General features: G+C 36.8%; 1 protein-coding gene across 10 annotated transcripts in view; it reads right to left on the bottom strand.

Moving 5' to 3' along the window:
• Window positions 1-24,848, bottom strand: part of Akap13 (A-kinase anchoring protein 13) — a 302,450-nt gene that overhangs the window by 223,224 nt on the left and 54,378 nt on the right. The window lies entirely within an intron of this gene.

Raw genomic sequence — 24,848 nt, 5'->3', positions numbered from 1 at the left:
TTCAGTTGCACTTTTATATAATCCCTAAATTCACAAAATGCTGCTTACCCACAGACTTTCCTCCACCTCCACTAGGAGATCATGGGAAGGGTTCTGAAACAAGCCTTCTTGCTCACACTGTCCCCAACTGAGAGAAGGGAAGCTACCGCTAACCTCTGACACTACAAACCCATTACCATTACCCTCCTCAGAGGTAACAGCTAGATTACCCATTTCTGTCACTAAATAAATTCTTGTAAAACTCTCACCAGCAACTTTAGAGAAGATTTCCAGGATTATATAATACATTCCTGAATGTTAAAAATAGCATGTTTTTAAAGTTTGACTTGGTAATTTCACTACGATCTCAGAATCCCAGGTCCTTTGCCACACACCCTGCATTTGAATGTAAACTGATCTCATCCTCACTAGAATCAGACATAGACCCAAATGCCTTCATTTTTTTTCCTCTAAGGAACTTTCTTATTCATTCATAATAAGTAAATTAAGGCACAAACTAACTAGTAATATAAGAACAGTAGAGAAATGTCATTCACACAAGAAAAACCTAGTGAAATTCTCCATCTTGTGTTGTACTGTATCACAAAAACCTCACTAACGGTGAGCTGAAATTCTAGCAGCATAAACTGAAAGTTATCAATGACCAAATGCTTAAAATAAAGAATAGTGACTTGGTGTTCATGCATCATTTAAATTACACAGAGTCCTCACAATATTAAAATTCTCACAGAGCCAGGCACAGTGGTGCACGTCTGTAATCCCAGCACTCGGGAGGCTGAGACAGGAGGATAGTTGAGAGTTTGAGGCCAGCCTGGGTTACAAAGTGAGCACAAGGCCAACCTGGACTGCAGTAAGCCTCTGTCTCAAAAACTTGACCACAGATTGGCCACAGATCAAGCTGTATTATGTCTGAGATCAAGGCTGATACAATCAGCCTAATCAAGAGCAATTAACATATCGGGCCCCCATAGGCCTTGTGTCTTCTGCAGGCAGGTGGGAACACCTCAGCACCCATTCTCTAGTCAACTTCCCATAAAGTAACAGTCCCTACCAGCCTCAGGTTAATGACTATATACTTCAAAGTGTTAAAAGCCATCTAGGGGCCGGGGATTTAGCTCAGGGGCATAAGCGCCTGTCTTGCAAGCCCGTGGTCGTGAGTTCAATCCCTGGTACCGATTTTAAAAAAGGAAGAACTAAAAGCCATCTGGAAAAAAAAAAATGTACATTGAAAACCAAGCACAAGAAATTTAGCAATAACCAGCTTTTTTAGTAAAAAAATGTCCATCCCATCAGATGCAAATAGCAACCATAGATTATAAAAAAGATTAATGGCTTCAATACTTTCTCAATGTATTAAATATCCCTGTAATTTAAAATTAACTCCTTTTAATCACCTTTCCAGATCTTGTTTAGACTTCCCTGGAACAAGGGACTGGAGGAATCTGTAAGTTTATGAACTATTCCACTGTGCCTTGACTAGCTTAAGAAGTGCTTCTGCCATCAAATACAGAAGAAATATCAGTGGAACTGACATAGAAATTAACACCTTGGTAATTCATAAAGATTGGTGAAACCTAATGGCAATGAATTATTGACTTTCCAGTCCTCTTACATTTCATGATTTGCCAAGAAAAAGAGGACAACTGTGTAAGGATCACAGTATCAACCACACTGAATGGCTCCCATTGAATCTGGATAATTTGTTGTCTTGGTTACTTTTTCGTCATTGTTGAGTTAAAAATACCTGATGCCCAAAATTAGGGAAGAGAAGGTTTATTTAGCTTACAGTTTTTTGGAGACTTCAGTCCCTATTTAGTTGGCTTCAAAGCAGGGTGGTGTGGCAGAGGGGCAACCATTCATGGTGAGCACAGACAACAAAAGCAAACAGGGCAAAAGACGGAAAGCACGCCTCCTCCTTGCCCTTAACCTTCTATGTCAGCTCCTCACCCCTGGGCAGGTGCAGCACTCACACCACCAATCCCAGCGCTAGACAATGAACCAGTCACAAACACTAGATTCAGCCATATCCATGACTATATGAGGCTTGGGGGAATCATCTGAACACAAACCATAACAAAAGTGGTGAAACTCAGATGGTTAGAAAATAAAGCTGATGACATCTGGATTGTCTGGAATTACGAACTCGTAAACCTATTTAAAAGTCAGAACCCATACTAACCGCTTTGATACAAGGATTGAGCGGGGATAAAGTGTCAAAGGGTCAAAGGGTCAGGTGATTGTTACGCTAGCAACAGAGCCTATCAAAAAGAATGAATTTGTGAAAACTAATCAAAGTAATGACCAGAAGGCTCTAAAAATGGATGGGTAAATTCAGACTTCTTCAATGCTAATAAAGAAGAGAACCAGCCTTCATAAAAGTTTGTATTTCATATTGTATTTATTCTCCATAAAAAATACTATTGGCTTCCATTTCACTAATGTAGAATAAAAGTCTCTCAAAGATTATTTAAACAGACGTAGTGCATACACTTGCAATTCCAGTACTGGAGAGGCTGAGGCAGGAGGTTTGTTCCAAGTTCAAGACTGGCCTGGGTTACTTAGTAAATTCAAAGCCAGCCTGCACTACAAAGTAAGACTCTGTCATGTGTAAAAAAAAATTTTAAAATTTTTGCAAAAGAGCTTATTTAACACCAAGGACAAAGTAAGCAGGAAAGTCAAAATTCAAACCCTGTCTGACATCTGTACTTTTCCATCACTAAGTGAAAATCTTTATTTTGTCAACAGATTTTTGATGAAGCATTCCCAAAAGGAATATTAATTAAATACATTTTCTATCCAATGATTTCAAAGAAAAATACTGAGACAAAACTTTCATGATTTCTTCCTTACCCCACAGCCAATGCATGAATGAGGTAGCTCAATTCACAAGACAACAAAGCTGATCTTGTGTAATAGCCAATGCACAAGAAATAGACTGTATAAGTCTGCTAACATTTGAGGTGTGTGCCAGGCATAGTGAATACATCCCTGTATCCCAGCACTCAGAAGGCTGAGGCAGGAGGACGGCCCCAAGTTTGAGGCCAGCCTAGGCTACATAGTGAGTTCAAGACCGGCCTGGACTATACATCAGGATCCTATCTTTAAAAAGAAAACACGAAAAAAAGGGGGATATAAAATAACAAGAAGTATGGTAATTCAGTTTTTACTCTTCCTGCATTTTCCACTCTACAACACTGAAACAAATTTCATAGTGGAGAAGAGGCTCATTTTCCCCTTTCGCTCTAGCTACTTTTGCTTGCTACTGCCTTAAAGTGTTGCCCCTGTGCCATGCTACTCTACCATGGAGCCACTGACGATGGACTGAAACCTCCAAAAACTGTAAACTAAATAAAACTTTCCTTCCCTTCTCTAATTTTTGGTGTCAGATGTTTTGCCTCAGCAATGAGAAAAAAGTAACCAAGACAAAGACCGAATTTTAATGCCACTCTCTCAAATATATAAATTAAACTTCCTCCCTACAGTATTTCAGAGAAGCAAAGAATTGTGGTCACAATTCTTCCTGCACTTTGATATAAACTACCAGCCTTTTTTTTGGTACGGTACTGACACCATCATCAGAATGTGCCAGAGTTGACTTTGCAAAGCTTACAATAGTACCAAGTTTTAGAATTTTTTAAATTCATGCTTCCTGCAAAAAATGAAAACTCAGATCACAATACAGAACCACACAAAAATGAATATAAAGTGCTACAGCTATATGACAGACTTTGGAAGGAAAGGGGGCAGAAAACACTTCTCCCAAACCATGAGCCAATGCAAATCCATTCTAAATCTTAAAAGCCACACTGTTCCATTACACCTCAGTCAAAACCAGCATCCATGGCAGTGGCCAAGAAAACACTGTCTGTAAAGGGCCAGATGGCAAATATTTGAGGTCTTGCAGGCACAGATCTGCTATAATATGCAAATTAGTAGATACAGCTGTGTTCCTATAAAACCTTATTTTAAAAAGAAGAAGCATACTAGATTCAGTCAGCAGCCCATATTGGACCAACCCTTGGTCAAAAACTTAACAAAATACCTCTTCATAAGCTGAAGAAGTAGCATGTCCCCATTTATCAGCTTCATATATATCTCGAAGATGTTATTAGCTAAAAAATATATTTCAATACAGGAAAGTCACAGGGTACTGCACCACATTCTCTAGACAAAAATCAAGTCATGTTCCAAATTCTCTACAGACTCATGGTATGATCCTGAACGAGTCACCTCTGAATCTCGATGTCATATAGAGAACATACAACTTCCTATCTATACTCCAAACTTGCTGTAATATTAAAAAAAAATAATCCAAGTATAGAACTTAAGCACATAGTCAGGCAGAGTAAAAGTTACTGGTCCTTCCTCTTGCAATATCTGGTTCTCAATGGAAAATAAACATATGACAGTATGAAAATAGGTACCCAATTTTGTTTTTCTGGCAATTTTTTAAAATGGCTGGTGGGTAAATTAAAATCCTAAAGTATCAACACAATAGCCATTGAAAAGAATTTGTAGTTAGCAAATACTGAATTATTAAGTGTACATCTCCCTAGGAATTACACATAATTTTCATTCCTAAATTATGTTTCTAAAGAACTACTGAAAACAATGAACAAATATAACTTGTAAGCAAGAAAAAAAAGTTACATACAATATGTTTAATTCACTTGCCATTTTACAAATGAATTGGAAATGAGTAAAAATACTGTCTACTAAATGTGCAAAACTGAAACAATTCTTAGGATTTACAAAGGTCTCTAGAGCCAATAAAAGAAATTTACTTCTATGAGAAAGGCCTCATCCGTTCATATGTTAACATAAATCAAACCCACTACTCTAGAAAAGCCATTTAACAGGTGGTTCACCTGTAATAAAATGTCCTGAAAAACACATTAGAGAATACATTTCACAGGCCCAATATAGTATCAAGTAGTTACACTATAAACTTTTAGGTACAGCACCTGTTAGCTTGTGATCTCAGCTCATTTCCTAATGAAGCTGTCCAGGTCTACCAAACCTGTCACTTCAACAAAATCTGTTGCATGGTTTTGTCATTCACAAAATAGAAGCTTTCAAATTCACAAAAAAGATGTGTAAACCACTCCCCATAACTGTCCCAAAGTCCCAACAGAGGTAAGACAGCTGTTTGGGATTCATCCAATGGTAAATAAAGGATTTTTACTTTCAGAGTATTTCCACTACAGAATGTGCTTCAAATGTGAATTCCTCTGGCCAGGGATCCTGCTAAGACTTGGCTACAGTCAATTCTCTGAAACCCACAAAAATTTACAGTGAAGGTTAACATGGAAATGACAATGCATGCTCTGGATTCTTGTTAAGAGTCACTGTTCAGCGCTGTTCCTAAAGGACAATAACAGGATTCAGAGCCTTTCCTTTATTCCTAAGGAGTATGAGCTGGTGGCTATAATGTTATGTACTGCTTGAGGAAATTGGGAAGACAGAGTGCAGGAAATTCTAAACAAAACAGAAAGCAGCAGAGTATACAGAGTGAACAGGCTTTTCCTGTTGAGGATACCAAACTGCAAACAAATATAAAGTACCATGTGTACCCAATATAGTTCCTAAAAAGGAGATTGAGAAAGTATTAACAGCACTCATGAATGCTTTTCTTCTGTTTGTGGCAGCTTCAAATGAACATGGTAGTTAGTTAATTTACTTAGCTTTAAGTAGTGATTCCTGACACTTAGTGTATATAAGCACTAAATGAAGGCTTTATTAAATAATGCAGATTTCAGACTCCCACCCATGGAGATTCCAAATCAGGAGACAAAATCTGGTGATATTCTGCTCTGGAATAGTGGGTCATACCTTAGGAAACAATGATGCTGAGACCATAACTACACCTGGTTTTCATTTGGCAGTTAGCCTTGCTCGGCCCAATTATCATACGGTATAGTACGCATTAACCACCAGGAAAAAATGCAAAGTGCTAATCATAAATCAGGGGAGGGCAGTTTACCACAGCAAAGTGGTAAAGTGATAAAGTGAAAAGCCTGACACTGGATAAAACTACTCAGCAGTAAAATACACAAGCATAGCAAATTAAAACCAAAATGAATTTTTAAAATTCCCACAACCACTCATCTAATTTATTTTTTATCATGTTGGATTTTCCAATTAGCAAAATGATCATAAATTTAGATCACATGCATGTGCACACAGAATAATTATTGTGAAGTTAAAAAAATCAAAATTCTTACCACAAATTATTTACATATGCCTGGGCTCTTTTATTTATATCTATATGACTCAACAATGGTAAACAACCTCATTTTTGAGCTTCTAGATTATTCTATGTACCAATCTACCTACTGAGCTTTTACAGTAAATCATATATGCTTCCTGTCAATTGAGCAAGAGACATATGTATATATGTTAATAGATAATTAAATTGTGGTATGGTAAGAACAATAAAAATGTTACAAGTATCAGGAAGAAGCAATAAACTCTCTACAAGGTAGAGACAAAGATTACTGGATGAAGGAAGCCACAAAGCCAGTTTCACCAAATGGATATAGGAGAAGCACAGAGCAGAAAGAACAGCAGAAGACAAGACAGCACAAAGAACTATTGAGAATGATACAGATGAATGAAAGGTACAAGGAGAAGACAACAGGAAAGGTACTCACGTCAATTCACAAACCTCAAAGCTGTCTGTCCTTAAAAACCAAGGAAGGGAAGGGAAAAACCACCATGACATAGTTTTACACTAAGAAATCACAATCACACAAAAACAATGGCATATACAAATTTCTTTTTTCTTCTTTAAACTCACCTTAAATTTCTGTTACTCAGAATTGAAGGTTCAAAGATTGACAAAAAGCACTGGAGGATATTTGCAATCACACAGAGTGACTCAAACTTAGAGCTAGGAATTGCAACCAATAAGGCTAGGCCAGATCCCTGCCATGGCTTTGGCTTCCCAATCAATCTGCCCAGACACTGTGGTCCTCATCTCAACCCCATCAGTCATAAAACCTTGTACAGTAATAATTAGAAAGGGGTCTCGGCAACACCACAGACGATGCTCTTCCCCAGGGAGGACTCACTGCCAGCTTACCTGTGTCTGCTTGTAGACTGAAGTGCCAAAGCCTTATCACCCTGAGAAAATCTCTCCAGGTTCTACTGGCACCTCTGACTCAACCTTCCTAAAAAGCTATTTTCATGCTGCAGCGCCCAGTCTGCCCACAATAGAGCAAGCAATCTTTTAAAAGAGTTTTCTGAGGTATCAATTCCTTTTAAGGAATTGTAGGGCATTACACAATTACATTAACCTGCCAAAACTCAAGAAAGAAAAGCACAAAACTAAACCATAATCAGTTCTGGGGATACACAACAACCCATCTCAGCTTTCCTACAGCTTCCAACCTGCAAGGATTAAAGACAGCCCTGCGGTGGGGTCTCATAAAAGCCTAGCTAATGCATCTGCTGACACATGTGGCCAGCATAGTAACCAGGTTTACTATTGTTCCTCTGTAAAAAAAAAAAAAAAAAGGCATTTATTTTACATCGACTATCAGTATGCAACACTAATGAACAAATGCCTTAATAGCCAAGCTTTATTTCCTTTATCTGTGAAATGGGGACAAATAAGAACAGAATATGTATGTGAAATAACAGCGGTAGACAGTAAGAAAATATTCAACACCTAAGTTCCTGTTCTGACTACATAATCATTTCAGTACTGATCTCACATCACAAACTCTCACAGCTCTCAGATCATCCTAATCACTTGTGCTGATCCCTATTTTAAACAAAGGGTACTGCTGAGGAAAATGAAATCCCAACGGATGTGGTAGTCCAGTAAATAAGCCATGTATTTATCACTGGTGAGCTCTGAAAAGCCAGCCATACTCCTCTCACTTTCCCTCCAGTGCCTATGAATATTGTCCAAGTTCCTCACTATCTGTGAGGCCTTATTTAGCACTCCTCCTCCCCGTACACCTTTTATCCAGACCCTACACATTTCATCTGTATCAGTGATGGTGGTAAACCTTGTAGAATTTTCAATGATAAACAGCACACTGCAGAACATATAGCATAGGTTTGCCACCACCGAGCTACACAAACCACATTTACAGGAGTCTAGTCCTCGAAGTCTGTTGTGGTGGTACACGCTTGTACCACCCAGCACTTGGGAGGCTAAGGCACGAGGATTGCTTTGAGTTCAAGGCCAGCCTGTGCTATAAGATGAGTTCAAAGCCAGCCTGAATTACCTAGTGAAACCCTGTCTCATTCAAAAAGACCCAAAGGCGGGCAGGGAGTCCTCATGACGTCTGTGCATGCTAATGCCTTCTACTCTTGATGGTCTTGATTATAAAATTATTATAAATAATCTAATTCATGCAATCAGCAGTGTCATATGTTGCCTGAGGGTGTGTATGTGTTTGGCTGATTTTTCTCTCCAGCTTATTAATCTTGGTCAATCACATTCTACATATTTTCTGTAGCATCCCCTCCATATCATCTGGCAAAGTACTGAGCCCCAGATAACAATAAAGGCTTGCACAACGTGAACATTACAGACAGAAATTAATCGGAATTTCTGTGCCACAGTTTCATGACATCATTTCACTGGATACTCTCAACACAATGAGGAGGGCAAGGTGTTATTTTATACTGTACTCAGGCTTTCACATGGTGGTTGACACCTCTGAGAAGAAGAACACATGCACTTGCTATTTCAGTTCACTTTGGTTTCAACATGTCTGTGGTTTCCTGCAAAACTGGTTTCTGTTGCTTTACAAAGATCCATAGGAGAAGAAAATTCTCCATGGTCATTCCACAGGTGAGAATTCTGCCCCCAGCTGTATCCTGTTATCCAAAGGAAAGGAAACTATAAGCTCTAGGGACGTCCAGAGCAGGAAAACCAAAACTACAAATTCAATAAATACTGACACTCTTATCCCTATGGTAATGAAAATGAACTTTTAAGTCAGAAAAACTCACACACAGCTGGACTTTATGCAAATTAACCTCCAGAGGTTAAAACAGATATCCGGGTAAGGAGAATACCAAGCAGTTAGACTTCCTTCATCTTCTCCAACCTCTAGCATCCTAAACAGCATGCAGCCCAACAGGCTGGTATAAGCCACTCGGAAAGACTAAATACAGGTAACTGAACTCAAACAAATGCAGAGATCCTAAGCTGATGGCCTTACCTTCACTAATCTCAGGGCCTGCAGTGCTGTTCTGTTAGAAATGATTTCACAAGGACATACTTCCCACCTTTATGGACACATGTGACAAAAATACTCTGAGATGAATGCACTATCACATGAATCCCACAGGCAGCAAGCAAAAGAGGACAGAAATAGATGCTCCAAAGATGAGTGTTAGTTTGTAAATTATGAAAATAGTTCTCATGTCTTGAGATAAAGATTGCCTTCAACATTACAAGTCCATAATACAACTAATTTGAAGAGCAATGACACTGAGAAACAAAAGGTCAGTTTAAAAAAGAAGAAAAAAATCCTCAAACTTGGGAGGGCGTAATTTTAAACAATAAAGACTGCAAATAAAATGTCACAAGTGTAAGTGTTACAAGAAAAAAGGAAACCATTTTAATTCTAACAGGGAATTTCTATTCATAAAAAACCAATGGTCCAAAGTAATCTATGGAGATCATTTTGGTTCTTTTATAATATACACTAAGTAGAGGTTTTAAAAAACTAATAATTTTATTTTAGGTGGAAACAAACTAGGATCTGTCAATGTAATGCACATGAACATCATCTCCCCTTCTAACAAACTAGATGCCGTATTTACACAGACTTTGTGCGAACATGATTGGCATTTTATTAAAGAATTTGATTATTTAATGATACAAATTTATGAGTCTCCTGAAATAACAGAACTGTTTCTCAACCTCTCCGTGGAAAAATGTACCCTTCATTAGTATCTCTTCCAGTTAATATGAAAGGTAATTTAAACAAAACTGAATTGACAACTGTAAGAGTCCACAATATAGAAGGAAAAAGTACCTAAAAATGTCTAAAATTGTAATATATAAGAACTGAGACTAATTTCGTTTAAATATTAATAAAGATATTTCACTTTCAACTCATACATACCATTTCATAAAAGAAATATAAATGTTCAAAAATGTTAAAGAACTAATAAGATGAAGTTTGAGTTCAAAGCCATTGGTTAGGTTAAAGCAAAGTTTGTTTTACAAATTCTTCTGAATGTATCAATTCACTAAAAATTGTTTAAGAAGAATTAAGAGGTGGCTTTTCATTCAGTTATTAGAAATTTATGACCAGGTTTACTTTGGGCAATACTACACATGTAAATTTAAAAACAACAAACTTGAGAAATATGTCAGTGATTATTCCCTGAATTTCAAATTTTCTGAATTCCTTTCAATAAAAAACTCTTCAAGGGCTACATATGTTAACAGCTTAACATATAATATAAAAATGGAAAGTTAACTTCCCCACTAAACTAAGATTTTTTAAAAAATAGGCCTAGTGCCTTAAAGTATTTTAGTATTTGTAGGTATACATAAAAGTAAATGTCATTTATGCAGTAGAAATGCAAAATGTTAAACTGTTCATTCTAGTAGAGGTCATATTATGCAAATGAGACATCAAATATTTAATACGTGGAAAATACACAAAAATTTACCTAGAGAAACAGACAGGCATCTATTATACAGAATAATTTCTTTAAAATTACTATACTTAAAAAAATTCAAAAATATGTATAGGTAGTCTGTAAATTAACATTCTAGTACTGCTAATTACTGATCCCAAGTGTTAACAATTCTGTCCAAACAGGCACAAGATAAGCATAAGTGGCTACTTCTCCTGACAGACTCACCAATCAAAAAATAGCTTCAAATTTTAGGACATACTGTCTTAAAAATAAAACTAACATTTTTCAGGTTTGAACCACGTTTAGTGTGGGAGTGAAAACTAGTCAGCTTATGTATACTTACAGAACGGAGGCCAAGAGGACAGCACTTTGATTTGGAAGAGGATAAGGAAGAAAAGATGTAAAGCATGTAAACACAAAATATTTGAAAGACAACAAAGGGAAATAATTAAACAAATATTTTGAGTGCATATTTTAGACTGAGACTGTAAACAGAAGTATAGTCTAAACTCTCCACAGAGTGCTGAGGCCTTGGGTGTTCTGATTCTCCACACAAACTAAATAGGATCCACACAAGACTCCACATTGTAGCAAACAGTTGATTCTATACTAGATTAGTCATTGTTACAAACTGTCCAGAATTCAAAATGATCTGAAAGACCAAAGAATTATGATTGCTTCAAAAACTCAGAGACAGAGAAAACACAAACTCAAGTAAACATACCATGCCAACTGAAGATCTGATGGACTGCTTTGGTAAGAAGATCTCAACTCAGGAAAGAACTGAACCTAACTTCTCACTACTTGAAGGTCTTCGCCCTTTGCACAAAATGAACTTAGTAATCAGTTACCTCAAAGAGCTGCTGTTGGTCAATGGGAAACATTTTGTTCAGCAATTTAAGTACAGCAGTGACCTACATCAGATGTCCTATCAACTTTGTCTTTCACTGACATCAAGCAAACAGGTCCACTGGACAAGGGATAACCAAGGAGGAAAAAATGGGAATAAGAAACTAGTTGGAAATAGCCTTACTCCTTACTTCCTGCAACAGCAGAATCCTTACGAAACCTGACTAATAGTTTGAAAGCTTCAAGTAATACCAATTCTCTCTTTAGACAACTAAAGAAGACTGTTTTTAACTATTAAATTTAAGGTCAGAAATAGTTACCTTTTAGGCTGGTGCTTCATTAGCAGGAAGCAGCAACACTTACAAACACAAATTAACAGATTCTCAGCCCCATTCAATGAAATGTAAGTTTTATAAGTCAATTTTTATAGTTTTAATCATTGTATTCCTGATTCCTCCTTTCTTGCTCTACATTCTGTTCCCCAAGTGCTGGTATAACCAAACTATAAATCACATTCCAGAACAGCTGTGGTGAACCTATGGCCCATATGCCACAGTGAGCACATGAGCCAAGTCACTCCAGCAGCCGAGCACAGGATAACAACTGCTTTTACTAAAGCCTCAATATTCAGGTTTAATTGCAGTGTTGGCACTTTGCGATATCTAAGTGCGCTCTAGGCTGCAGTTAGGGCTTTCAGTCTCAAAAGATTCACGATCTTTGCTCTAGAATAAAACTGCCCAAGTACTCGTCATAGGAAGAAATTAACCAAAGAGGAAGGCTGAAAGGACTGACTGCTGACTCTATCCCCCATTCTCCTTGCCTTGGGCTCCTCCCCACCCACCACCGTCATTTTCAAGAGCTCATGTGCCTGTACAGAAACCGGACCACTGAATATTCAATAGGACAGTGAAGAACTGTCAAATGGCTCCAATTACACTAACTTATCTCATCCTCCTGTTACAAGCTTTTTCCTAGTATCTGAAATGCATTTCTGAAACTTAACCACAAGATTTGAACAGAGATCTGACTCCAAAATTCATGTTTTTAATTTATACACTTCTGGCACACAATTATTCCATATATAGAAATATTGGGTGCCTTAGGTATTAATGAGGCAAGGTGATTTTTGTGTGCTGCAAACTAAAAATAGTAAGAATGAAAAGAAAGAGAAATTCTTTAATTCAAATACAAAGTGCTTGGTGCAGGAAATAGAATTCAGCTAGAAGTATAGTGAGATGAGGCAGCAGACACTGCCTGTTTAATGCTTCTTTCTATACTAACCTATTTTATCTCCCCCAGAACTTATCAATGCAGACCAAATTCACAAATGCGTCCCAGTCTATTTTGCCAAAGTAGTAAATAATGAACTACAGAAAAAGTGAGATGCATAATTACCCAAGTACAGCAATTCAACAGGCCAAGGAATTCTTAACTATATCCCAATGAAAATGTTTACAAGCTTCAGAATCAGCTGGGAATAGCCTTCCTTCTACACAAACACAGACTCACATCTGCCAGCTGAAATCTGCTTCCTCCAAAATTTAGCTGGTGCTTAAAAAGCAACAGAAACTTCTGCAAGTATTTTTCCCAAAAATCTAATGAGAAAAATAATCAAACTTCAAAAGCAATACCCAAACTTGAGTGAACAGGAAGTCTTTCCCATTCAAAACTGCAGTGACAGTGAGTATTTCTATATTAAATTTCACAAACCTTAAACACTGATAAGGAGGACACTATGCTACTATTTCATGGCATATACTGAAAAACACATTAGTGTTTTGAACAGGTAATTACTAACCCTAAAGTCTGCTGTTAAGCTGATCAGACAATTAAAAAGCAATGCAAGGTAGGTAGACCAAAGACATGTACCATGACCCTCCATTACAGCCCCTGACTGCTAACTCCTGTCAGCTCAAGAAACAAAGAATGCAGCCAGCCAGGGATGGCAGCACATTCCTGTAATCTCAGCACTCAAAAAGCCGAGACAAGAAGATCATTACTTTGATATGTGCTACAGAGTGAGTTTAAGACCAGCCTGAACTACATAAGGAGACAAGACTCACCTCAAAAACACAAACCAAAAAGCAAATCACTACAGCCATCACTAAATACTGCCGGACTCAAGAGAAAAGGAAATGCCAGAGTTGCAAATCTTAAAAACTCATTTGCAGAACTTCCAAGACATATTTTCACACTAATTAAGAGGCATGAAAAAAGAACAAAAAACTATTACAAATTATCAACAAAACATAAAAAGCAACCATTTAAAGGCATTGAACGTGGAGAAATACTGATACAAACTCGGATCATACCATACAGGAGCTAGAACTCAAATAGATTGTGGTCTTAAAATCCCCATATAAACTGCATAAATCCTTGACAGATTCTTAAGCTGTACTTACACTGTGGAGAATTCAAGATTTCCAGGAAAAAGCCAGTATGAAAGCCTGAAGGAAATGAGCAGTGACAGAACTAAAATAGGTATTTGTGTCCAAAGAAAGTCAAAATTTAATACTATTCAAAACAAACGCTAACAGTATTCAAAAGAAGAATTTTTTTAAAACTCTCTAAAATGTACCTACAATGTGCAGCATACAATAAAGAATGATCAGATACATAGAATCAGTTTATACACCTTACTGAACCATTCATTAACAAATTATTAAATAAAAATACCTGATCAGTCTATACTTACCTCAGTCATAATTTGCCTTTTACAAACTGCAGACAGTATCTGTAAATCATATATCTAGTGAAGAATTTGCATCCAGAATTTATAAGGAATTCTTATAACAATAAGATTGAAAAACAGGCAAATTACGTATATACTTCACTAAAGAAAATATATGAATGACTAGTAGACACATGAAATGATGTTTATCATATGGTCACTAAGGAATAACCAAATTAAAAGTATAAGACACCTCCACACACTTACCAGAATCAACTTTTATGTATTCAAGATGGCACATACCAAACATTTAGGGAAAAAAATGAAAAAAAATCTACATTGTCAAAATATGAGAGATACATTTTCCAACACATTTTTATGAAGCCATTACCGTAAAACCCAATTAGACAAAACAATTTTTCTAAAAGCCAAGCCTCATAACAGACACAAAAATCCTTCACAAAATATTACCTATTCATATCCAGAAATGTATTTTTTAAATAATGATAATATGCAATAACCACATGGAGTTTTATCCTAGGAATGCAGTATTAGTTTAACATTTTAAAAAATTAATGGAATTCACCACATCAATAAAATTTTAAAGTATACAGCTGCCTTTTAAGATACAGTAAAAACATATAACAAAACACCACCAATCCAAAATAAACGTCAGCAAATTAGAAATAGAAACTTCCTCAATCTGCTAAAAGGAATCTATGAAGAAATGCACGGTTAAAAATTATACAAAAATGCTGAGAATGGTAGAACATGCCTGTAATAGTCAGCACTTGATAGGCTGAGGCAGGAGGATTGCCACAAGTTCAAGGCCAGCCTGGGCTACATAGTGAGACCCTGTCTCAAAAAACAACAAAATAAATATATATACACAAAAGTGATCACTTAAATACCTGACACTAAAAGAGGTAAAATTTTGACCAGAATATCATTTCTCATCAATGCTACCCAACAAAGTACTGAACATCCTAACTCGTACAGTTAGGTAAGCAAAAGTAATAAAAGTCATTCAGAAGATGTGGAGGATTAAGAGAAAATCAACACTGCCTTTCATCTGCAGACAACAAGAATCTACCAAAAAAAAGTCACTAGAAATAAATGTCACTAGTAAAGTGGCAGGTTACAAGGTCAAATTACAAGAATATATATATATATATGTATTTTTTAGATCCCACAACAAACAAAAGGCAGAATTTCAAATATTTACAGTATCATCAAAAACAAGAAAATACTTACTTCATATGTATAAGGACTGCATACTGAAAAAAAAAAAGTTCTGTAAAGATCAAACTGTTTCCCTTAAAACTAATTTAACTGTTTTAAGTTAGACTGTATATGAAATTCCACAAAAGCCCAATGCATATCCTAAGTTCCTTAGTTGTTCTGGTTCTTTTGGGACATTTTTCATATTAAAGAACAAAACTTCTAAAAGTGATGCAGTGGACTTCATCTGAGAAAACCAAGACACCTCTTTTATACGCTGGTGCTCTTTAAAATACCAAAGCTATGCACTCATGTTGCTTGTTGTCGGAATGCACTGGTGATTTTGCCATTATGAACATCAAGGAGTTCACTTACTCAAACTGCATTGAATGGCTTACTACACAGCAAGGCTACACGGTATAACCATCACTGCACATGCGGTTGCTCAATGACCTAAACTTTACATGGGGCACAGTAACACTGTCAGGATACTAATGTGCACACTTCAATTACAGTCCTTGAGGATATTAAAAATCAGGCTTGGGACAGTATTTTAAAATGTTAACAATCGTCGTTGTCTCATCATTACATAGTAGCCAAACCTGAATACAGCACACCTTAAAAGGTTAAGATCAGAATCACGAGAATCTAGCTACCACATTTCAACCAAGGTACAGAACTACTCAGCCCCAGTAACTCTCAACACTGCTACAAGTAACACTACTGGGTGGGCAGGGCGAGGTGGGGGTTACCAACGAAAGCTTCTCTGGAAGTTTCTGTCAAAGATGATTCTTACACATCTAGAACTTTGATGTAGCCAGTCTAGGTCAAGTGCTTCAGTCTCCTCTTCTCAGAAACAGGAGAGTAGCAGGAAAGGAAAGCAAATCAAATAGGCAGAGGGAAAAGCAGCAAACAGAAAGACCCAGTACACTACACACTCCAAAATAAGCTGGCCTGGCACTTTCCCAAAATATGACCATACTCCATCTACCATCTTGTGCAATTTAGTCTTGGCTACAACTTTGATTATCAAAACTGTGTGAGTCCTTAAAACACAGAAAGAAACAGCGAGTGAAATCATGCAAGCTTGTTAGCACTAGATATTCAGGAAGTCTTGACAGTCAAGCCTCAATCTTTCCAGGCTCAATGCATGAACCATCATTCATTCTCATTTTTAAAAGCCATGCTCAGCTTCTTCATTAAACTTAGGAAAGGTTTATCCCTTATTTGTTCAAGCTTTCATTTCATTCTCTTCTTTTTCTACAACTCCAGTTACATGTACATCACAAAGCATTTTAAAATTTTTCCTCTTTTTAAAATGTTCTATTCATTTTGCTTCAATTTCTTTTCTGTTTACTCTTGTGATCAGGTCATTCTTATCTGTAAATTCAATAGTTCTTTTCTGTCTTCTCCATTTCACTGTCAAATCTCACTTATCCTGTAAAATTCCGTCAGGTACTTTCCTTTTCTGATGGTTTCTATTTCTCTGCTGTGATTCTGTAGCTTTTCTTTACAACAGACCTTCCAATATGTAACTGAATATAGTGATAATAGTTGCTGTAAAATTCTTATCTGGTTAATCTAACATCTAGATCACCCTTATTAATCCAGTCCATTGACTAGTATTTCTCTTTAAAATGTCACATTTTCCTGTTTCCTCATATTTTGAGTGATTTTATATTGTATCATAAATTTTGTGACAATTCTTGTATCATAAATTTTGTTCTACTCTTTTGTCTGCTTTTATTTTACCAAGCAGTTAACTGAATTTAGACGGCAACCTTTTTGTCTCTTAAAAGGGAGTTCCGGTCCCCAGATTAGTCTTTGTCCCCATCTTAAGGTGACCCCATGTAAATCTGGCTCAGTGACTTCAACCAATTTTCCATGCAGAACGCAGCACCCTCCCTGTATGAGCTCTCTCTCCTGCAGTCTTCTTTCAGGCTGCCAATGGCTGAGACTGTCCTAATCTGTATTCTGTGATTGTGGCCGTAAATACTGTATGTTTCTACAGACTTCAGTTGTCCCACATGAGGCAAACAGGACCTGCCATCAGGCAAAAAGCTATAGAAAACAAGCAGTTTCCCCAGTGATGGTTCATTCGCCCTCTAAATAATTGATGGCTCTTCAGAATTACTGCTGCTTATTCTGTTATTTTTTATATTCTAGCCAGAATTTGTATTGGTAAATTAAGAGGGTAAGTGAATCTGATATTCAGACCAGATTTATACCAGATTTTAATCACAAAGAGAAATAAAATCTGTTTTATTTATTGAAATTATCAAAGTAAAATTTCTGTTTAGATTTCTTTATTGGAAAGGAAAAGTACATACCTCTTAGCACGTTTGAGGAAATACAACAAGCTATTTAAGCTAACATCTTAAATATACTGTGAAAACTTTTCTCCAACAGAACTTGAGACACAGCATCACTCTAGATTGCTATGTGCAAACATACTGAAAACAACAACAAAAATCAAACAGGAAAAGAAGCACTACAGTTAAAATGGAAGCAAAATGAAGGAAGAGGAAGAGAAAATGGGAGGGGAAAAAATTTAATAGCAAAAAAGACAAAAAAAAAATTAAAGAGAAGCCAGGCATGGTAAAGAAATGCCTGTAATTGCAGCACTCTGGAAGGCTGAGGTAGAAAGACTGCAAGTTCAATCCTAGCCTGGGCATCTCAGCAACTTGGTAAAATCATGTATTAAAATATAAACAAAGGGCTAGAAATGAAGCTCTGTGCAAAGGCCCTGTGTTCAACGCCCAATTAACATTAAAAATAAAAAGGTGAACCTGGTATCTCAAAAAGTACTCTGATGGAGTTATATGTGCCAAACACTGTCACAACATTAGGAAGAGCATAAACAAATCCTTGGGTTTTTTTTTTTTTTTTTTTAATTGTAGGGCTGAAGATCAAACCTAGGGCCTTGTACAGTCTAGGCAATACTCTATCATCAAGCTATACTCCCAGCCCTGTTAATCTCCAGATCCAAACTTTTGAATGTTTGTTTTAGCACTGTGCTAGACAAAAACAGCTCCTGTCCCTGTAAAGCTTAAAATCCAGTGAACAAGAAAAAGGAAAAGGACATACCATACACTGTCGGGTTAGGACACAATAGAAATCTATTCGTTTTCTGTTGCCATCGAAACAAACTAACACAAACTTAATGATTTAAAACCAAAATCTTTAACAGTTCTTCGTAAGTCTAACATGGATCTCACTGGGCTATAAACCAAGGTTTCAGAACAGTTACAGTCCTTTCTGGAAGTTCTATGGGAAAAACTTACTCCCCTATTGCACTACCCACCTCGAGAGAACACCTGCATTTCTTGGCTATGGCCCTGTTCTCCGTCTCCAAAGCCAGCCAAGTCAAACGCTGTCAGTGACCACCATGACCACCACCACCCATCCACCCACCCCCACACACACAAAGATTCTCAGCTGTTAAAATTTATGTGATTATGCTGTCCACCTGGATAATCCACAATAATCTTCTCATCTCAAGGTCCTTAAATTTATCTTCATAAGTCCCAAGGATAACAACATGAAGCTCTGGGAGGAAGGAGAGGGCAATATTTTGCCTACTATCAGAAGTATCATAAAAAGCTCAATGAGCATGAAGCAACTAAGGTATTTCTAGCCAGCATGTGAGTAGCAGAATTCAAGAACAAGTAAGGCCTCAGCAGTATCTTGTAAGAACTTACTACATGCCTGCCTTGCAAGCAGGCGGTCGTGAGTTCGATCCCCGGTACCGATTAAAAAAAGAACTTACTACAGTGAGTAAAATGGAGTACTAGTGGGAGGGGCACACGATATCCTTTCTAGGCACAAAGAAACTACATGTGCAAACGCTATGCACATGAAACATTGAGAAAACTGTAAGTCTGCAAGTAAAAGGTTGGTTCAGGTTATGACAGAAGCAAGTGGTTTTTTTAATTAGGGCCTGGTAAGGAACTTAGACTTTATTCTAGACACAATGAAAGCTAGTAAAACTCTAAAGCTGGAGTGGTGTCACATACCCACAATCCCAGCACTCAAGATGCTGAGGCAGTAAGATCGCTGTGAGAGCAAGACCAGCCTGGGCTACATATAAAGGCCCTGTCTCAAAAAGGAAGAAGAAAAAAACTTTGTAAACATTTATACAACAATGTCATGTAAAACTGAAAAAGCATTTTTCTGTTCACTATGTGAAAAGACTTTAAAAAGTAAACCTGTAAATAAAAGTTGGCAGGCTGTAGCAAGTGTCTAGCAAATTATAAAAGTCGACGAGTTTAAATATGGCTAAGTCTCCCTAATGTAAAAACTGAAAGTGTAAATAAGGTGCAATTTGTACAAAAGATATTGCGAGAAAGAAAAAGAAAAAAACTGCTCAAAAGGAAAGAACTGGGATAGGGGAAAGGAAAAAAGAAAGAAGGGAAAAGATTATATATCTGTGAATATATTCATATATATGATAGAAACTATACTATTAATTTACTAGTTCATAAAAAAGTTTGTGCATTATTTGATCATTTTATGCCTATATCTTATAAACTGAACAATTATGCTAAAGATACAATACTCAATACATTAACCAGTGTTAATCTCCTATCATTGTTTTGAAATTCTGCATCATCATTTTTATTCTTTGTTTTTAAAATTTAAAAAAGTGACTTGCCGGGAAAATAAACATGGCTAATAGATATTAGGGTAGAGAGGAAGAAACAAATTTAGGAAACATCTGAAAGATATTTTATCTAGTATATAGTGATCCAACACACTCAGACATGAAGTCTATATAGGAGTCTAGAATAATTTTACCTTGACTAGAAAGATGACGATATCAGTAAGAAAAAAAGAGATGAGCTATAATTTTAGAGGAATACACTGTCTAGTTATACTACTTTAGAAATACTCCTGATAGAGTAACAGACAAGTTAGGGTAAGCAGCATATACCTATAATCATGGCTATTCAGGAGGCTAAGGAAAGAGTAACCCTACTTAAAGTCAGCTTAGGCAATTTAGCAAAACCCTGTCTTAAAATTAAAAAGAGCTGGGGACACAGCTTACTGGTAAGAGTGCTTGCCTACCAAGTGTGAGGTCCTGGGTTCAGTGCGGGGCACTGCCACAAACAAACAGAAACATTTAAAAAAAAAAAAAAAAAATCACAAAAAACAAACAAGAGTAACAGTTTTTGACAATGGCCAACAGAAAGATACACACATGGACCAACAGAACTAGAAATAACAACCCTAAAATTCTTATGGAATGGGGGGGGGGGGACCAATCCTGAACAAAACAGCAAAGCTACAGGCACTGCAATACCAAATCCTAAATTATACTACAAAGCAACAGTAACAAAAACATGGGACTGACACAAAAAAAGACATTTTCTAATGAAATAGAAGACACAGAAACAATTATCACATATCTACAGTCAACTGATTTTTTTATGAGGCCAAAAATGTATGTGCTGGAAAAACTGGCTTTCTACTTGCTAAAGATTGAAACTTGACTCCTATTTCTCACTCACAAATCAAAATGAATCAAAGAGCTAAACATAAAAACAAACAAAGTTGCTTGCAGATAACATAGAGGAAACACATCAGTCATAGGCACAACTTCCAGAACAGGACTCCAAAAGCCCAGGAAATAATAGCAAGACACAGTCAACAGGACTCCATCAAATTAAAGAAACAATAGGTGAAGAGTCGACCTACAGAATGGTAGAAAATATTTACTAGCTACTGTTCTGATATCTAGAAAGTAAAAATGAACTAAAAACATTAATCCCCAAAAAACAAATGACCTCATCAAAAAGGGGCAAAAGAATTGAACTGACATTCCCCCAAGTAAGTGCAAATAGCCAAGTATATGAAAGAATGCTCAACATCTTGGGCAAATCGAAATAATTCTGAGAGCCAAGCATGATGATACATATCTGTTAATCCCAGAACTTGGGAGACCGAGGCAGGAGGATTGCTCAAGTTCGAGGACAGCCTATACTACATAGTGAGACCCTGATTTAAAAATAAATAAATACCTTCTGCCAAGTTCATCTTCCTCCATCATCTAAAACATAAACAATGAATCCTGCCAAGGGTGGGCAGAGGCTCCCTTCTACACTGTTACATAGAATGTCAAATCAGAATGGGAAATCAGTATGGAGATTATCAAGAAACTAAAATTAGAAATACCCTTTAACCCAGTTATAGCTTTTCTGAGTATATTCCCAAAAGAATTAAAGCCATCATACTACAGTAATATTTGTGCATTCATATTTATAGTAATGCAATTCACAAGAGTTAAAATCTGAAAGGCAGCCTAGATGTTCACCAACAGATGAATTTTAAAAATAGAGGTTAGTATTCAATCATCAAGAAAAATGAAGTCATACTGCAGAAAAATAGATGGAACTCAAGACCATCTTGCTGGGTTCAGAGATACAGCTCAGGGGCACGGCGCCTGCCTGGCAAGCATGAAATCTTGGGTTCAATTCCTGGTACCACACCAAAAAAAAGAACAACATGCTAAGCAAAATAACACATATTCAGGCAAATGGAGCATGTTTTCACTTATATGAGAAACTAAACTACAATAAATGAATAAAATAAAGGTAAGACTTGGGAGGAAACTTGTGAAATTGGAAACTTGGGAGATTGGAAAAACAGCCAAAGGGGGGAAAAAAATAAGGTAGAGAGGTGTAAAGGGACTCAAAATGGTCAAAAGATTACATAATTTCCCAAGTGTAACACTTTTACAAACATTCAAGAATACAAAAAACCTCAATGAAAAATAGCACATGCTTATGTAAAACGATAAAAACTGAACTACAGAAATTAACCATTTCTCACACATACAATGCTTTAAAAAAAAAAGGTAACAGATACAAATGTTTACAGGTATTATATCCAAAGTTGCAATCATTTTTACTTTTCTAATTCATACTATAAAATTTCCATAATAAGTTCTGTCTAGTGCTCTATTTTCAAAAAAAAAGCATGTATTACAAAAATATCAGGAAGACCAGATGTGATGACGCACACCTGTAATCCTAGCACTCCGGAAGCTGAAACCAAAGGACCATGGCCAGTTCAAGTGAGTTCAAGGACATAAACGACAGCCTGAACTGCATTTTTGTCTCAAGAAGACAAAAACGAAGGAGGGAAAAGTGACACTTTAAAGTTTGGAAAAAATTTTCTTTAACGTTGGTTAAAACTGTTTGATACACCTCATCACCTGATGGGACTTAGCACAAGTTAAATACAAGTAAAACCACTTTAGGAATATAAGTATTCGTCTATATATTAGAAACAAGTCAATAAAAATTACTACAAACTTAAACAGACCATTCTTCTTTGGAATAATTATTTGATACCTACAAGTCTGAAATAGAAGTCTCCTTAATAAGAGATGAATAAAAACAAATAACTAGAGGCTGTTTTGAAGTTAATTTTCTCTGACACTGTGCGATTTACTGATTTTTTAAATGTATTCTTTAATACCACCTACTGAGAACTACTTCTATGAGTCCAATAACCCATTCTCTATTCATAAAATTTTGGTTTAGGAAGGTCAAATACAACGATCATTACAATTTAGTAATATAGCTGGGCATGGTAATCCTCTGGAAGACTGACACAGCAGGATGCTGTGAGCTTGAGGCCAGCCTGCCTACACAGCAAGACCCTGACTCAAAAAAAGAAAATCTAAAAAAAAATTTTAGTGATATAGTCACAATAAAAGTAATCCTCCAAGAAGAGCTGGAATTACATAAAAGATAGACATAGTAAGTGAAAGAGCCTAAAGTAAAGAGAAACCATTTGGTTTGTTACCAAGCAAAGGATGCTTACAATGGGCACGGCCTGAGGGACTAGATGTAACCAAGTGAAAATAACACACAGATTCCCCCAAGGGGCCTTCTGTCACAACTAACTGCCCTGGTGCAGTCAGAGAGCTCTGCCTCTGCACATTGCTGAATCTGATGGGCCATCGTTTACCCAAAGAAAGGAAAAAGGATCTTTTCTTCCAAAAAGTGCTCAGTGGCTTCCTCCACCCATGTTTGTACAGTGCTGTAACACAACAGGCCCTCCATCCTCCACAGCAGCGAGAAAACACCTTCCTGTCCGGTGTCAGATTTATACTGTAGTTGTAAACATTCTTCTTTACTATTTTTCTAAGTTACTTTTCAAAGCTGACAAAAACAAATACAAAATAAACAATTTCTCTAAGGTCTGGGGCAACTCACTTTACCCTCTCTAAGTTCCAGGTTCTTATCATTAAAAACCATTTGTAAGAATAACCAAGAAAGTGTAACTAGTACACCTGGCTTCAGCCAATGTCTGACGTGTGGGACATAATAAATTACAGCTTTTATGCTAGCACTGAACAGACTGAGGAGTATCTCCCCAGACTCATGACCTCATGAGACTTTAAGGAAAATTCTCAAGAGCTCACAGCCAATTTCTTCACACTAGCTGACCAGACTCATGGTGGGGAAGAAAGATGATTTGAGGTGATTTATAAGGAGACTGAGATGTTCTGAAAGAAAGCTAATGTGATTTGTAAGAAAAGAGAACCAAAGCTATTTGTGGTGGCACAAACCTGTCATCACAGCACTGGAGAGGCTGAGCCAAGAGAACTGCCACAAGTTGAGGCCAGGCTGGGCTGCATAGTGAGTTCAAGACCAGCATGAACTCTATAGGGACTGTCTCAAAAAAAATAAGGTGAGAAGGACAGACCAGTCTTCTAAACTCTGACTGAGGTCTTTATTAATTGGCTTCCATTATTTGGATTTTGATACAAGAATGGTCAGAATTAGTACTCAGGACTAGTACCTTACCACCAGTCATCTTCAATCCAAAGCAGAAAATCTGTTTAACTACAATGGTCCAAGTTACTAAATACAGTTAAACACCTGTGACTGTGCTTATAAGAAGGATGAACACAGGAAAGATTAAGGTAGATAGTTAAGAAGGGTGATTCCTAACTCCAACAATGAACTAGCTAAATCTTGTAGAAATGCCATGGACCACAGAAAAAGTTTTTCTATTTTTCTAATTATGTCTGAGGCAAATCAAATGAGAAAGACCTAAGATCAAGTGCTAAAGGTGCTAATATACAAAAGGAAGTACAAGGGTGATCAAAATATACATGCACGTTTTGAATTCTTAAAACAACTATTATAGTTAAAGACAATGCCACTAATTCCCTCAAAGAATACTCCCCATCAAACATGCTTATCCTATTCTGCTTGCGACTTTCTAAAGCTGTTCTGGAAGTTCTCTTTTATACCTTTACAAGATGGAACCAAAACTACAGTGAGGCAGGGCCTGGTGGCGCATGCCTATAATCCCAGCACTTGGGAAACTGCAGCAGGAAGAGCACTGCGAGTTCTAGGCCAGTCTGGAATACACAGTGAGTTCAAGGTCAGTCTGAACTACACAGCAAGACTGTTTCAGAAACAAAAAAGAAAAGCAGTGAAGGCTGCTGCCAAATGCTGTCCAA

Source organism: Cavia porcellus, unplaced genomic scaffold (genome assembly GCF_034190915.1).
Source record: "Cavia porcellus strain 051 isolate PalLab524CR breed Dunkin Hartley unplaced genomic scaffold, mCavPor4.1 scaffold_6, whole genome shotgun sequence".
Taxonomy (NCBI): domain Eukaryota; kingdom Metazoa; phylum Chordata; class Mammalia; order Rodentia; family Caviidae; genus Cavia; species Cavia porcellus.
This window is presented reverse-complemented; position numbering and strand designations above follow the sequence as displayed.